The sequence below is a fragment of the Coregonus lavaretus genome (genome assembly GCF_964263955.1).
Source record: "Coregonus lavaretus genome assembly, contig: HAP1_SCAFFOLD_1134, whole genome shotgun sequence".
Lineage (NCBI taxonomy): Eukaryota > Metazoa > Chordata > Actinopteri > Salmoniformes > Salmonidae > Coregonus > Coregonus lavaretus.
Genome location: NW_028159528.1, coordinates 122,219 through 140,000, shown reverse-complemented (window position 1 = coordinate 140,000; position 17,782 = coordinate 122,219). Strand labels below are relative to the sequence as shown.

The following is a 17,782-nucleotide window of genomic DNA, read 5'->3' as shown; positions in this document are numbered from 1 at the left end:
GTGTGTGGGTCCAGTGTGAGTGTGTCCAGTGTGTGTGTTTGTCCAGTGTGTTTGTGCGTTTTGTGTGTCCAGTGTGTGTGTGTGTCCAGTGTGTGTGTGTCCAGTGTGTGTGTGTGTCCAGTGTGTGTGTTCAGTGTGTGTGTGTGTGTGTACAGTTTGTGTGTGTCCAGTGTGTGTGTGTGTGTATTTGTACAGTGTGTGTGTGTGTGTGTCCAGTGTGTATGTGCAGTGTGAGTGTGTTTAGTGTGTGTGTTTGTCCAGTGTGTGTGTGTGTGTGTGTGTGTGTGTGTTTGTTTGTGTCCAGTGTGTGTGTCCAGTGTGTGTGTATGTCCAGTGTGTGTGTGTGTGTGTGTCCAGTGTGTGTGTGTGTGTCCAGTGTGTGTGTGTCCAGTGTGTGTGTGTGTGTGTATGTCTAGTGTGTGTATGTGTGTGTGTGTGTGTGTCCAGTGTATGTGTGTGTGTGTGTGTGGTGTGTGTGTGTCCAGTGTGTGTGTGTGTGGGTCCAGTGTGAGTGTGTCCAGTGTGTGTTTGTCCAGTGTGTGTGTGTGTGTGTTTGTGTGTCCAGTGTGTGTGTGTGTGTCCAGCGTGTGTGTGTGTCCAACGTGTGTGTGTGTGTCCAGTGTGTGTGTGTGTGTCTAGTGTGTGTGTGTGTGTCCAGTGTGTGTCCAGTGTGTGTGTGTCAGTGTTACCATGGTTATTATTTACAGGGACACTGAGGAGTCAACATCATAAACCCTAAACCCTGGATAGAGGGGCTCAGTGAATGTGGAGTGGAATGTGTTCAGGTGGGTCAGTGTGTCAGAGGAGACTCTGTAGAAGGACAGAGTGCCGGCTGGCCAGTCCAGATACACTCCTACTCTGTGGGAGCTGGAGGAGGGGACGTCTATGGTAGTGGGCTTCTTATTGTGCCAGGCAAAGTAATAGTTCTCATAGCAGAACAGTCTCCAGGACTTGTCATTGAATCCAAGCCAACAGTCACTACCCCCTCCTCTCCGGCTGATTCCTTTATATGTCACTCCTATACCAGCCCCACTCCACTCCACTCTACCTCCCAGTAACAGCGCCCAGTCAGACCCTCTCTACACAGCACCTGTTCCCAGCCCTGAAATCTCTCTGGGTGATCAGGATACGGCTGCTCCTCTCTCCTACATGTCACCTTTCTGTTCTCCTCAGACAGAGAGATGAATCTGTTTACTGTGTTTGGGTCCAGTGTGAGATCACAGACATCTGATGGATGAAACCAGACACAATATTAGAAATCATCATCATTCACATTAGAATGTTAACTCACTTTTCACTAATTCATTTAATGTAGATGTTTCTATGTATCAAAAGGAGAAGTTAAGGTAATTTGAGACTTGTTGAATGATCATATGTTATACTGTATGGTAATATAAAACACACTCACTCCCATTAATTACACACACACACACACACACACACACACACACACACACACACACACACACACACACACACACACACACACACACACACACACACACACACACACACACACACACACACACACATCCTGAACACACACACACACACACACACACACACACTGGACACACACACACACACACACACAAACACACACATCCTAACCACACACACACAAACACACACACACACATCCTGGACACACAGACACACACACACATCCTGAACACACACACACAAATCCTGAACACACACACACACACACATCCTGAACACACACACACAAACACACACACACATCCTGGACACACACATTGTCACACACCTTCATGCATTCATTCATTTCTAACGTAACGGGAACACGCCACACACACACATATACAGACACACACATTGTCAAAGCAACTCTTTGTAAACTTTGGTGTCCCTGATTTGTGCTTCTGTAGAACTACAGCTGATATTTAATATGACCAAGTAAGTAATGATGGTGGTCTTTGAATTTGACTTCACTTGAATTAAGACTTATTCTTAGTCATATTCTTCACAGCAGTCAACACTCACATTTTCTAAGTCCAGGTTTCATTGTGTACTCTCCACCATGTTCCACACTGTAGCGGTAAGCAGAAGAACAGACAGTCATTGAGGGATACACCTGAACTCACACACACACACTGGACACACACACAGTCAGCATATAACTTTGTCCAAGTCTGTGTGTGTGTGTCTGTCCTTTGTGTGTGTGTGTCCAGTGTGTGTGTGGGTCAGGTGTGTGTGTGTGGGTCCAGTGTGTGTGTGTGTGTGTATGTGTCCAGCGTGTGTGTCCACTGTGTGTGTGTGTGTCCGGTGTGTGTGTGTCCAGTGTGTGTGTATCCAGTGTGTGTTTCCTTTGTGTGTGTGTGTGTGGGGCCAGTGTGTGTTTCCTTTGTGTGTGTGTGTGGGGCCAGTGTGTGTGTGTGTGTGTGTGTGTGTGTGTTTCCAGTGTGTGTGTGTGTGTGTGTGTGTGTGTCCAGTGTGAGTGATGCATACTGTAAGTCGCTTTGGATAAAAGCATCTGCTAAATGGCATATTATTATTATTATTATTATTATTAATCATCATCATCCTGAACACACACACACACACACACATACACACACACTGGACCCCCAAACACACACTGGACACACACATACACACACACACAATCTGGACACACACACACACTGGACACAGACACAGACACACACACACACACACACAGACACACACACACACACACTAGACACACACACACACACACACACACACACAGTCTTTATATAACTTAGTCCAAGTGGTGGACAGAATGTTTGTCTTAACTAGCCTGATAACTCCAACATGTCTGATATGAACATTGACATAAACCCTCTACATACTTGAGTTTCTCCAGTCTGCAGTGTGGATCCTCCAGTCCAGCAGAGAGCAGTCTGACTCCTGAGTCTCCTGGGTGATTGTAGCTCAGGTCCAGCTCTCTCAGGTGTGAGGGGTTTGACTTCAGAGCTGAGACCAGAGAAGCACAGCCTTCCTCTGTGACTAGACAGCCTGACAGCCTGCAAAGAGTCAAATCATATTAAAACCACACTGCTATTCTTTGGTGGTGAAAATAGTGGCAATATATTTTTTCAACATATTCAGATATATCAGTGTCCTGAAACCTGCCATATCTATTCATAAATTAATGAATATTTCATTATTAGAAATGACAAATTATCAAAGTATTGCTTGTAGATAGAAACATGTATAGTACGAATATTTGAGTAGACTGACCAGACCAGTTTAAAAAGCAGTATCAGTCAAAAGACAGACAGTGAGGTATCAGATTTAGATTGTATTGAGTATACAGTCCACACCATATCTATTTTGACAGTGAAGCTAACATTTTAAATGTGGCTCTATACTCCAGCATTTTGGATTTGAGATCAAATGTTTCATATGAGATGACAGTATATAATGTCACCTTTTATTTGAGGGTATTTTAATACATATATGTTTCACCGTTTAGAAATGAATCACTTTATGTATCTAGTCCCCCTATTTGACGAAGTCAAACGTATTCTGACAAATTCACTTATAGTGTATTAAAGTTGTCAAAAGTTGAGTATTTGGTTGTGAACTCGTTGGTTGCATTTGCAGTTTGTTTCGGTTGTGTTTTGGGTTATGTTTTGCCCGACAGTAACTGAATGGTGGATGATGACTGGAGTAATTTTCTGTCTAAGTGAGTAGATAACATGTTTCTAAACACTACTAAATGAATCCTGATGATGCCTTGATTAAGAAAAATAATGAATGAATCATGAATAATAATGAGTGAGAGAGTTACAGAGGCTACAACAAAACATGCTAACCTCTCACCATTAATCTCAAATAAAAGGTGACATTCTGTACTGTCACCTAATATGAAACATTCAATCTCAAATCTAAAATGCTGGAGCATAGAACCAAATGTAAAACTGTAAGCTTCACTGTCCAAACACATATGGTGTGGACTATGTGTGCCTGGTAAACACATGTGGATCTGGTGAACAGTTATCACTTGTTGACCAACTACAGGAATACTGACCTCAGAGTCTCCAGTTTACAGTTGGGATTCCCCAGTCCAGCAGAGAGCAGCTTCACTCCTGAATCCTTCAGGTCATTGTTACTCAGGTCCAGCTCTCTCAGGTGTGAGGGGTTTGACTTCAGAGCTGAGACCAGAGAAGCACAGCCTTCCTCTGTGACTAGACAGCCTGACAGCCTGCAAAGAGTCAAATCATTTTAAAACCACACTGCTATTCTTTGGTGGTGAAAATATATTTTATATTTGGGGTCGGCAGGTAGCTTAGTGGGTAAGAGCGTTGTGCCAGTAACCGAAAGGTCGCTGGTTCTAATCCCTGAGCCGACTAGGTGAAAAATCTGTCGATGTGCCCTTAAGCAAGGCACTTAACCCTAATTGCTCCTGTAAGTCGCTCTGGATAAGAGCGTCTGCTAAATGACTAAAATGTAATGTAAATGTTAAAACATTTTTCAGATACATCAGAGTCCTGAAACCTGCCATATCTATTAATATATGTATATATACACTATCAGTCAAAAGTTTGAACACACCTACTCATTCAAATGTGTAAAAATAAAAAACTAATTTTTACATTGTAGAATAATAGTGAAGACATCACAACTATGAAATAACACATATGGAATAATGTATTAACCAAAGAAGTGTTAAACAAATTAAAATATATGTTATATTTGAGATTCTTCAAATAGCCACCCTTTGCCTTGATGACAGCTTTGCACACTCTTGGCATTCTCTCAACCAGCTTCATGAGGTAGTCACCTGGAATGCATTTCAATTAACTGGTGTGCCTTCTTAAAAGTTAATTTGTGGAATCTCTTTCCATCTCAATGTGGTTGAACCAATCAGTTGTGTTGTGACAAGGTAGGGGGGTATACAGAAGATAGCCCTATTTGGTAAAAGACCAAGTCCATATTATGGCAAGAACAGCTCAAATAAGCAAAGAGAAACAACAGTCCATCATTACTTTAAGACATGAAGGTCAGTCAATACGGAACATTTCAAGAACTTTAAGAACAAGTGCAGTCACAAAAACCATTAAGCGCTATGATGAAACTGGCTCTCATGAGGACCGCCACAGGAATGGAAGACCCAGAGTTACCTCTGCTGCAGAGGATAAGTTCATTAGAGTTACCAGCCTCAGAAATTGCAGCCCAAATAAATGCTTCACAGATTTCAAGTCACAGACACATCATAACATCAACTGTTCAGAGGGGACTGTGTGAATCAGGCTTTCATGGTTGAATTGCTGCAAATAAATCACTACTAAAGGACACCAATAAGAAGAAGAGACCTGCTTGAGCCAAGAAACACGAGCAATGGTCAATACACCGGTGAACATTTGTCCTTTGGTCTAGAGTCCAAATTTGAGATTGTTGGTTCCAACCGCTGTGTCTTTTTGAGAAGCGGTGTGGGTGAACGGATGATCTCGGCATGTGTAGTTCCCATCGTAAAGCATGGAGGAGGAGGTGTTATGGTGTGGGGGTGCTTTGCTGGTGACACTGTCTGTGATTTATTTAGAATTTAACCAGCATGACCTGGCCTCCACAATCACCCAACCTCAACCCAATTGAGATGGTTTGGGATGAGTTGGATCGCAGAGTGAAGGAAAAGCAGCCAACAAGTGCTCAGCATATGTGGGAACTCATTCAAGACTGTAGGAAAAGCATTCCAGGTGAAGCTGGTTGAGATAATGCCAAGAGTGTGCAAAGCTGTCATCAAGGCAAAGGGTGGCTATTTGAAGATTTTAAATATAAAATATATTTGTTATTTCATAGTTTTGATATCTTCACTATTATTCTACAATGTAAAAAATAGTAAAAATAAAGACAAACCCTTGAATGAGTAGGTGTGTCCAAACTTTTGACTGGTACTGTATATAAATGAATGAATGTATCATTATTAACAGTAGATAACATGTTTCTAAACACTAATAAATTATTCCTTGTGTGTGTGTGTGTGTGTCCAGTGTGTGTGTGTGTCCAGTGTGTGTTTGTGTGTGTGTCCAGTGACACACCTACTCATTCAAGGGTTTTTCTTTATTTTTACAAATGTGTGTGTGTTGTCCAATGAGTGTGTGTCCAGTGTGTGTGTGTCCAGTGTGTGTATGTGTGTGTGTCCAGTATGTGTGTGTCCAGTGTGTGTGTGTATAGTATGTGTGTCCTGTGTGTGTGTGTGTGTGTGTGTGTCCAGTGTGTGTTCATTGAGTGATACAGGAATACTGACCTCAGAGTCTCCAGTTTACAGTGGGGATTCCCCAGGACATCAGAGAGCAGCTTCACTCCTGAATCCTTCAGGTCATTGTTACTCAGATCCAGCTCTCTCAGGTGTGAGGGGTTTGACTTCAGAGCTGAGACCAGAGAAGCACAGCCTTCCTCTGTGACTCCACAGCCTGACAGACTGACAAAGAGATCATCATGATTTCACAAACACACTGTTCATTTAACACCAGTAGTGTAGAAGGACAATGGCAGATGCATTTGGTTTATTCTCTTAAACAACATATAGATTCATCTTCTGTCTCCTAGAATTGTATGGTCATATTGTTATACTAATGTGAACATCAATGCAGTGATTGAATATATGTTTTTCAATATAGTATTATATACATACTATAATATATATTTTTCTCTAAACTGATGATTAGTACTTAAATATACTTTTATTTACTCACAGAGCAGCTCTGGAGACTTTGACCACTGGCAGCAGCCTCAGAAGACCTTCCTCTGATCTGGAGTATTTCTTCAGGTCAAACACATCCAGCTCCTTTTCTGAAGTCAGCAACACAAAGACCAGAGCTGACCACTGTGCAGGTGACAGTTCTTCTTTTGAGAGACTTCCTGATCTCAGATAGCTTTGGATCTCCTCCACTAGAGAATGGTCATTCAGTTCATTCAGACAGTGGAACAGATTGATGCACCTCTCTGGAGAGGGATTCTCCCTGATCTTCTCCTTGATGTACTTCACTGTTTCTTTATGGCTCTGCGAGCTGCTTCTTGTCTTTATCAGTAGACCTCGTAAGTGCTTCTGATTGGACTCCAGTGAGAGGCCCAGAAGGAAGCGGAGGAACAGGTCCAGGTTTCCCGTCTCACTTTGTAAGGCTTTATCCACAGCACTCTTGTAGAAAGTAACTTCAGGCTTGTCTCTGAACAGTGCAAAAAAGTTCCTGGTTGATTGAGGTTTAGCCATTAGATTCTCATTGTTGTTGATGAATGAGAGGAACACATATACAGCAGCCAGAAACTCCTGAATGCTCAGATGCACGAAGCAGTACACCTTTTCCTGGTACAGCCCACATTCCTCTTTAAAGAGCTGTGTGCACAATCCTGAGTACACAGAGGCTTCATTGACATCAATGCCAGCCTCTTTCAGGTCTTCTTCATAGAAAATCAGATTGCCATTCACAAGCTGTTGAAAAGCCAGTTTTCCCAGTGACAGAATGCTCTCTTTATTCCAGTGTGGACCTGTCTCTTCTTTCCCAAGATACTTTTCATTCTTCTGTTTGGTATGAAACTCCACAAGGTGTGTGTACATCTCAGTCAGAGTCTTGGGCATCTCTTCTCTCTTATGTTTCAGCATGTGTTCAAGGACTGTTGCAGAAATCCAACAGAAGACTGGAATGTGGCACATGATGTGGAGGCTCCTTGATGTCTTTATGTGTGAGATGATTCTGCTGGCCAGGTCCTCATCACTGAATCTCTTCCTGAAGTACTCCTCCTTCTGTGGGTCATTGAACCCTCGTACCTCTGTCACCTGGTCAACACACACTGAAGGGATTTTATTGGCTGCTGCAGGTATGGTATTATTTTATGTATCATTAAGGCAAATGTAGGGAGAGGTCAAAGGTAAAATAATAATATTAGTAATAAGCATGGATATGTTGTAAAATTAAAAATCTATATGCCTTAAAATGTTTATGGATTGAGAACCAGTTGAAAGGTTAATACAGTGCAGAGACATTTATGTGTTTTTCCTGGACTCTCTGCAGCTGGTCTGGGTATGTCTATGACATATGATGTACATACAACTCCTCGTGATGGCTGTGTGGAGATTGGAGTTACAATGGACCTAGTGTTATCATTTGTTTTGCTTATGACCCTATGACCTGACACATGGCCACATGCACATAATCTCAGGGGCCAGGGAGGATGGTAAATGATAAATGCCTTAATATATGTACGTGTATTATTTGTAAAGAAAGGGTCTGCAACCATATAATGAGATTAGGGAAAGGGTCTGCTACCATTATAATGCGATTAGGGAAGAGGCTTCCTGTGGAAAAGCGCCCATGAGCTTTTGGAGTAAACCACATGTGACATCTGGACGTTGAAAGCTAAGGTAGAGTGGTACTAAAATAAGTTAATCATTTGCCCTAAGGGGAGGGACTGTATATGCTATGTAACATGATTATGCATTTGTGTGTATAAAAGGGAGCTCTAAGCCAAAGAGAGACAGTTGTTGCTCCATGGAGCAAGCTCGGCTTTGTTATGCAAATAATACAAGTCTAAATTCACAAGTTCCAGTCTCTTGAGAAATATTTTTAAGTAGACTACTTTTTGAGTCAAATATTTCTACGACAAGGAGAGTACCCCCTTTTACAGAGTACAGTCAACAGGCCAGAGGAGAGTACCCCCTTTTACAGAGTACAGTCAACAGGCCAGAGGAGAGAACCCCCTTTTACAGAGTACAGTCAACAGGCCAGAGGAGAGTACCCCCTTTTACAGAGTACTGTCAACAGGCCAGAGGAAAGTACCCCCTTTTACAGAGTACAGTCAACAGGCCAGCGGAGAGTACCCCCTTTTACAGAGTACAGTCAACAGGCCAGAGGAGAGTACCCCCTTTTACAGAGTACAGTCTGGACATCTGGTCTAGCATCCACACCAACCTTTTACATAACATAAAATAGAATAGAATAGGTTATAATTATATAGAATGATAATACTAATAGTAATAATATGACTGTAATATAATAAAAGGGGATCCTATTTGGTGTTTGGCAGATGGGAAGGCTATCTGTATATGGTAGAGATACTGTATATACCTTTTTGTGATTGTAGTCTGTCACCGTCTCCGGTTTCTTCTTCTGGTCACTGCTGGTGGCAACAGTGGGGTGCATGGTGCTGAGGAAGCTAACACTTATTTATTTAACATCTGTACACCGTGAGTGTTGCTTTACCACTCTCCATCACACCGTGAGTGTTGCTTTACCACTCTCCATCACACCGTGAGTGTTGCTTTACCACTCTCCATCACACCGAGTGTTGCTTTACCACTCTCCATCACACCGTGAGTGTTGCTTTACCACTCTCCATCACACCGTGAGTGTTGCTTTACCACTCTCCATCACATCGTGAGTGTTGCTTTACCACTCTCCATCACACCGTGAGTGTTGCTTTACCACTCTCCATCACACCGTGAGTGTTGCTTTACCACTCTCCATCACACCGTGAATGTTGCTTTACCACTCGCCATCACACCGTGAGTGTTGCTTTACCACTCTCCATCACATGGTGAGTGTTGCTTTACCACTCTCCATCACACCGTGAGTGTTGCTTTACCAGCAGCTTCTGCCTTTGTTTGTTCACTGTTCCGAGCAGGATAGTCTTCTTTACGTTCTGTTTCAGCTCAACCGTCTCCCCATCCTGATAATCAAGTGTTTTATTGGTATCTTCCACTAGATGGAAGTAAATACCGGCTGTAACTACACTTTACAACAGTATGTGTTTGGTTTCTTGGTCCTGGTGACTCCTGGGCCCTTATTCATAAAGGCAGTGTCTCAGAGGAGGAGTGTTGATCTAGGATCAGGTCCCCCCTGTCCATTTAATCTTATTCATTATGATCTAAAAGGGAAAACTGATCCCAGATCAGTACTCCTACTCTTTATGAATACTGTCACAGGTGACTCCTCAAGATGAGGCTCATGATTTATAAGTTATATTCTTTAAGAATCAATTAATATCATTAATTGAACTGCTTTGCCATGAACAGATCTGTGAGGTCTTAACTTAAAGGTACTATATAGACTTTATGGTTATTTAAATGGGGTTGAACATTCATCCCATCAGATTGTATAAAGGATTTTATGAGTTCAGAAAAATACTGACTGACCTCACCCTCTCTGACCTCACCCTGCTGAAACACACTCAAGTAAAGACCACATAGCTACAGTTATATGCTTTTCTGTTTTTACCCACTTTTACAGCCAATGTATGGACTGGTATCCATATGAATCAGTGGAATATACTGACTAGTTAACCACCTCCCAATAAGGGTTCAGCAAATCTATTTTATTGGTCACATTCACATATTTAGCAGATGCTATGGAGGGTGTAGTAAAATGCTTGTGTTCCTAGCTCAGTGCAGTAATATCTAACAATACACAACAATACACACAGATCTAAAAAGGAAAACAATGGAATTAAGAAATATAGAAATATTAGGATGACATCAAGCATACAGCACTAAACAGACAGACATCTCAGGACATATCAACATTCTACATGGACTTCCTCTCTTTGTCTCCTCTCCTTGTCTCCTCTCCTTGTCTCCTCTCCTTCATCTCAACTACATGAGAGAACTGGACAGGTGAAAGCAATGTTTCCACACCTAGTACTATCTTAAGGGTCCAAGACAAATGCGCTGTAAGACGTTGGTACCCAGGTGATAATGTATCTCTCTCCTCCCTGGTTGAATGATGCCAATGGATGAACGGGCGATGGAAACGGATAATGGGGCACGTTACTTTACAATTACATTTGAATGAACTGAACGATGAGGAGGGTGAAGAGGGTGAATTTAATTTAGAACAATGGTGTAATGATGATGAAGAATTGTGGGTGGTCTAATTATTTTTACGCATTTTGCCATGTGGTGTAGAGAAAATATTGCAGTTTTAAAGCAAGTATTCTGCAGTTATACACATTTTGCATTGGGGTGGAGAGAAAATGTAGCCATTTTATAACCAATTTCATGCAATTCTACATATTTTGCCATGGGGCAGAGAGAATTATTGCAGTTTTAAAGCAAATGTCCTGCAATTTTACCCATTTTGCCAAGATTGCTTGAGTTATCTTAATTAATTCAGACGATTTTGAGTGTATACTGGCTACGGCATCTCAAAAAGGACAAATAGGACTACTGCCTCTTTTTTCACGATTTTCTAGCGAAGGTCTTTTAAGGTCTTTTTAAGGGAGTATACTAGAACACTCGTTGGGTTTGGCTAGCAGAGTTCAGCGCCAGCCGAACTGAAGCATTATTCATGAGATTGATTCATGAGTTAAAACACGGGTAAGGACACAATACAGGGTCCCATTCAATCAATAAATTACTCTTGTTTTCATATCCTTTCATGGATATCTTTTCACCGATATTTATTTATGTAATTCATCCTTTACAATTGTTTCTGCACTATTTATCAAGCTTTGGCACTCATGTATACAGCAAATAATTTGACCGTGAGCCTTGTGGGTTGATATAATTCTCTTTTACATTTTACTTTGTAAAAAGAAGCTGTTACTGGACTGTATTACTTACTATAACTCTATTACTAATCACATCTATAAATACTATTTATCAAATGTATTACATTGTCATGTTTTTATTGTAAGGGAAACGAAAATATGCTACATGTTGCAGTAGGCCTTTGTAGAATATTATATAACGTCTAATCCTGAATGCTGATTGGTTATAATATAAAACATATCCTTACATGCATTTTATGTACTTCTAAATATACAACTATTCAAAATAAGTAACAAAATATTCTTAAGACATGACTGCATTCAATCAAGCAATATATTTTATTTTAGATGGTATTTATTTAGATTGATAACAACCCAGTAGATGAATCTGATGCGTTTGCTAAAGGAGATGCCCAACAACGTCCCCTACTGAAGTCTGAACGGTCTATAATACAGTGCCTTCAGAAAGTATTCACACCCCTTGAATTTTTCCACATTTTGTTGTTACACAGCCTGAATTAAAAATTGATTAAATTGAGATTTTGTGTCACTGGACTACACACAATACTCCATAATGTCAAAGTGGAATAATGTTTTTAGAAATTAATTAAAAATGAAAAGCTGAAATGTCTTGAGTCAACAAGTATTCAACCCCTTTGTTATGGCAAGCCTAAATAAGTTCAGGAGTAAAAATGTGCTTAACAAGACACATAATAAGTTCCATGGACTCACCTGTGTGCAATAATAGTGTTTAACAGGATTTCTGAATGACAACCTCATCTCTGTATACCACATATAAAATTATCTGTAAGGTCCCTCAGTTGAGCAGTGAATTTCAAACACAAATTCAACCACAAAGACCAGGGAGGTTTTCCAATGCCTCGCAAAGAAGGGCACCTATTAGTAGATGGGTAAAAATAAAATAAAAAGCAGAATATTTCTTTGAGCATGGTGTTAATTACACTTTGGATGGTGTGTCACTACGAAGATACAGCCGTCCTTCTTAACTCAGTTGCCGGTGAGGAAGGAAACCGCTCAGGGATTTCACCATGAGGCCAATGGTGACTTTAAAACAGTTAGAGTTGAATGGCTGTGATAAGAGAAAACTGAGGATGGATCAACAACATTGTAGTTACTCCATAACACTAACCTAATTGACAGAGTGAAAAGAAGCCTGTACAGAATACATTCACATTTCAGTCATTTAGCAGATGCTATGGTCCCCCGTGGGAATCAAACCCACAACCCTGGCATTGCAAGCACCTTGCTCTACCAACTGAGCCACACGGGACACAAATATTACAAAACATGCATCCTGTTTGCAATAAAGCACTAAAGTAAAACTGCTAAAAAATGTGGCAAAGAAATTCACTTTATGTCCTGAATAAAAAGTTTTATGTTTGGGGCAAATCCAACACAACACATCACTGAGTGCCACTGTTTTCTTGGTGGTGGCTGCATCATGTTATGGGTCTGCTTGTCATCGACAAGGACTAGGGAGTTTTGGGGGGGGATAAAAAGAAACTGAATAGAGCTAAGCACAGGCAAACTCGTAGAGGAAAACCTGCTTCAGACTGCTTTCCAACAGACACTGGGAGACAAATTCACTTTTCAGCAGGACAATAACCTAAAATACAAGGCAAAATATACACTGGAGTTGCTTACCAAGACGACATTGAATGTTCCTGAGTGGCTTAAAATCTATTGAAAATCTATGTCAAGACCTGGAAATGGCTGTCTAGCAATGACCAACAACCAACTTGACAGAGCTGTGTTTCGACTAAGGGGTGTGAATACGTATCTACATTTGATATTTCTGTATTTATTTTTCAATACATTTGCAAACATTTCAAAAAAACTTGTTTTCACTTTGTCATTATGGGATATTGTGTGTAGCTCTGCTCTGCTCACCCAACACACCTGTGCAGGATTACTAATCAACACACCTGCAAGACATTCCCTAATCAAATGACTGGCACAAGAGTGCAGGCTGGACCTCACTCAGGTGGAGCAGTTAGGAAGACAGCCACAGCAGGCCGACTCTCCCACGTAAACTGTGTTTCGCTTTCCTTCCACTGACTCCTCAGGAGAGTTCTGGACTCTGCCAGTGAGGCCACGCCCCCACAAGTGACTACAGGTGGCCGCCATCTTTAACCCCCCTCCTGCCTGAACGTCTTGTGGACTAGAGTGCCAGTTAACCCCCCTCCTGCCTGAACGTCTTGTGGACTAGAGCGCCAGTTAACCCCCCTCCTGCCTGAACGTCTTGTGGACTAGAGCGCCAGTTAACCCCCCTCCTGCCTGAACGTCTTGTGGACTAGAGCGCCAGTTAACCCCCCTCCTGCCTGAACGTCTTGTGGACTAGAGCGCCAGTTAACCCCCCTCCTGCCTGAACGTCTTGTGGACTAGAGCGCCAGTTAACCCCCCTCCTGCCTGAACGTCTTGTGGACTAGAGCGCCAGTTAACCCCCCTCCTGCCTGAACGTCTTGTGGACTAGAGCGCCAGTTAACCCCCCTCCTGCCTGAACGTCTTGTGGACTAGAGCGCCAGTTAACCCCCCTCCTGCCTGAACGTCTTGTGGACTAGAGCGCCAGTTAACCCCCCTCCTGCCTGAACGTCTTGTGGACCAGAGCGCCAGTTAACCCCCCTCCTGCCTGAACGTCTTGTGGACTAGAGCGCCAGTTAACCCCCCTCCTGCCTGAACGTCTTGTGGACTAGAGCGCCAGTTAACCCCCCTCCTGCCTGAACGTCTTGTGGACTAGAGCGCCAGTTAACCCCCCTCCTGCCTGAACGTCTTGTGGACTAGAGCGCCAGTTAACCCCCCTCCTGCCTGAACGTCTTGTGGACTAGAGCGCCAGTTAACCCCCCTCCTGCCTGAACGTCTTGTGGACTAGACACTAAAAGCTAAAGTAAAAGCATCTGAAACTTTTGTTGTGTCCGGCACACCCCACTCTTCCCGACACCACCATTCTCTTCTCTAGCAAATAAACCATCTATCTTCTGAATGAAGCTTGTAACGTCAGTACTTCAGAGAGGGGAGGGGCAGGTAGCCTAAACACACCCACTGGTAAAGACTTTCAGCTGGCAGGCAGAAGCTGGAATAAGTTGGAGTGACAGAGTGAGGTCTTTGCATTAGCACTTTATAGCGTTTTTTGTGTGTGACTCGTAAAATAACACTTTTTAACCAGTTGTTTTTAAAATAACAGTTCTGTTCTGGAACACTATCGATCACTTTCGTTCCCGGTTCTGTTGCTTTTCCTTGAAAACATTTTTTTCTGGTTTTCGGTTCTGTTGATCTTGCTTCCTCTCGACTGCCTTTAACTTTTTAAGACAATTATTTTCATTGTTAGAGCGGCCAATGGAGTATCTGGTCAATAGATCGGTTTTCATCCAATATTCGAAAGGTTTCCATGCGAAATGTTCTAAAATCTGCATAAAACAATATGCGCATTTTCCCTCCAGAGATGTTTCCATCAAACTGACTTTTTGTGGATAAAAGGCTGTACATGATAACGTAATTACTTTTGTGGTTAAATTCCCATGTACCACATGAAAAACACAAGTTAAATGGGTTTCCATCGCTTCTTCAACTCTACTGATGGTTTTGTCACTAAAGCTGTTGCATTATATAGCAAATGTGCCCACTCTGGCCATGGCACATGCCAACAACTCACAGATACAGTGTGGGTATGGCTATATCGATATTATTTGTATTTCACAAATGGCAGCAAAGCATCGATCATCATGTTAGCTGAATAAGAGCCTTAATGTTTATTGGAAAGGAGCATCAAGCTCGTCACCGTGCACTTTCACCAACCTGTGTTCATCATTACTTATTTCATCTGTAGCCTAAAACTGCATGCTTTCCCGAGTCGTAGTGGGAGGACCACGCAACATATCGCGTGACTCCAAGTTTACTTTGATATGATGGTTATAGTGTCTAGACAAACCCAGGCATAGGTTATTGATGGATTCAAGTTCATTTTCATTGATCTCAGATTCTCAGTTTTTCAGTGTCAAAATAGCCTGTCATTTCGATCATTTGTGCGGTATTGCGCTTTCAAGACAAATGGGAAGTCGGGAAAAAATTTGGTAGAATCATGACATCAGTGGTCTTCAAATCAGGAAAGTCTGAGCTCTAGAAAGAGGCCAGAAATCTGAGTTGGATGACCGTTTAAAACAAATGTTTCCAGTCGGAGCTCTAGAAAGAGGCCAGAATTCCCAGTTGGATGACCGTTTAAAACAAATGTTTCCAGTCGGAGCTTGTTTTTTCCCTATTTCCCAGTTGTCTTGAACTCATAAAAGTCGGAAGTCTGAGAATTCCCAGCTCAGAGTTTCCAGTTGTTTTGAACACGGCATTAATAAAGATTATGCCAGAGTCTGCAGTCAAGTAAAATGACGTGAAATTGCATGAAATGCGTTTATAAAAGGCCAAATTGCTAAAACACTAAAACCCATTGGCTGAACAAAGTTCTCAGTTGCCTGGACTCATTTAGCTAATTATGCAGTCTGTTGTCAATACCTTAAACCATTTCACATGGTAAAACACAATATGCAGATCTCACTTAGACTTTTCAGCAAAACTCTAAACACGTTCTCATTCTCCAAACACATTCTGCACTCTAATGCACATGTCATCCATACTGGTAAACACAAGAGGCAACAATCAAATACAAATAGAGAACACATGTCATTGATTGAACACAACCACTCAAAATGGATTCAACCTGTTTCAAATGATGCGACACAACCAATATAAGGCAGTTCAGAGAGCAAACAGGTTGTTGAAGGTGGGAAGGAGAAAGTCTGAGAATGGATAGAAGAAACAATGTGAGAGGACGAGGACGAGTGCGTATGCGAGGTGGGCGACGAGGAGGAAGAGGAGGAGGAGGTCAAGAATGAGGAAGAGGAGGATGAAGAGGAAGAGACAATGATGGAAAAACATGAAATTTGTTTTGAGATTAAAAATGTACTTCTCCCTGAGAACTGTATGTTTTGAACAATGTGTTTTCTATTTTTCGGTGTATTGTTTACTGACTGCTTGAGAGTGTTTATCATTTTGATCACTTTGTTTATGATTTGAGAGCAGTGTTTGATTTTGAACACAGGTAAAACTGTTTTGAGGCGAATGTTTCATTTTGCGAGAGGAGTCAGAGGTTTTGTAAATAGTGCTTGAAGATGAGGTTTTGCGTTTAATGTTTTCAGGAAATGGAGCAAGGTTTCAGAAATTGTGTTTTAGCAATTGAGAACAACTGTAATGCCAAACACCACAGACTACAATTAAAATGTACTTTCCATTAATATGACCATTTACGTTACATTAAATTAATCTCTTTTTCATATATCACTTCTAAACTGACAAATAAACATCAAATATACCTTTTACAAATACATCAGCATGTTTAATACATTTTTTTCAAGCAACAGAGCATATGCTTTGAATTTTTGGCCAAATTCTCATATCACTTTGCTCAATGTGTCACATCCAAGGCTTGTGTATGGCTGTTGAAATGTGCAGAACAGTAATCAGCTATGCCTGCCCCATATGTACGGCCCTCTTTGAGTTGTTGCTGGTGCCGCTTTACTTTATTGACTGTGTCATGTGACCTGCGCCTCCCCTTGTCACACTCCATTGAAGCAGCATCAGCTCTCACAACTCCTCTCTGATTGCTGCCAGTGTCACCAAAGTGCTGCCAATACACAATTAGTCCATCACATCTGATATAGCAGTGGCTCCCTCATTGAACGTGGCTACTGCCATACTTGCAATGAGGCTTTTGCCCAAGAAGACAGTTTTGGGGCGTCGCGACCATATTAGAGTTCAGACGTTCATTTGCATTCTGGGTTCCTCCATGCTACATTCTTTTGAGGACGTTATCATTTGACATCCTGTGATATACAGGTACCATTTTCTGTGCATCCTCTCAATTTAAGAATGTATGGCCTCCATGTTTTTTGTGACTGGGTGGATCTTCACCATTTTCTAGGGCTGGCTGGTACCAGCACCAATGTACACACCTATCCCGTAGTTGGAAGTGAATCCTCTCTTGTGCCAAGAGCCATCAAAGGATCCATGAATGTCTATGATGGCATCCTCATCCTCCTTCAGCAACTCTGCTATGTCTGGGTCTATATCTGCATATTCTAATTAGCTTTGCAGCACTCCCCATTGGCTGTTGCCCTCTCTGAATCTCTGCTACTAAAGTGAGGGGGAAAAAGTACTTATTATGATGTCTGTCGACATTACAGTCATAACTGCAGGACTAAATATCAGCATGTTACCCTATGTACATATTAGCATATCATCATGT

The 17,782-nt window shown here is 41.8% G+C and overlaps 1 pseudogene across 1 annotated transcript in view; it reads right to left on the bottom strand.

Moving 5' to 3' along the window:
- Positions 1-362: 362 nt before the first annotated feature.
- The window catches only part of LOC311122762 (NLR family CARD domain-containing protein 3-like), a 79,899-nt pseudogene continuing 62,479 nt past the window's right edge, over positions 363-17,782 (bottom strand). The window contains exons 3-6 of the transcript XR_014615959.1: positions 6,242-6,415; positions 4,025-4,198; positions 2,008-2,054; positions 363-1,227 (exon numbers count right to left, since the gene is read on the bottom strand). The product of XR_014615959.1 is annotated as an NLR family CARD domain-containing protein 3-like (transcript). The remainder of the gene's footprint in view (positions 1,228-2,007; positions 2,055-4,024; positions 4,199-6,241; positions 6,416-17,782) is intronic.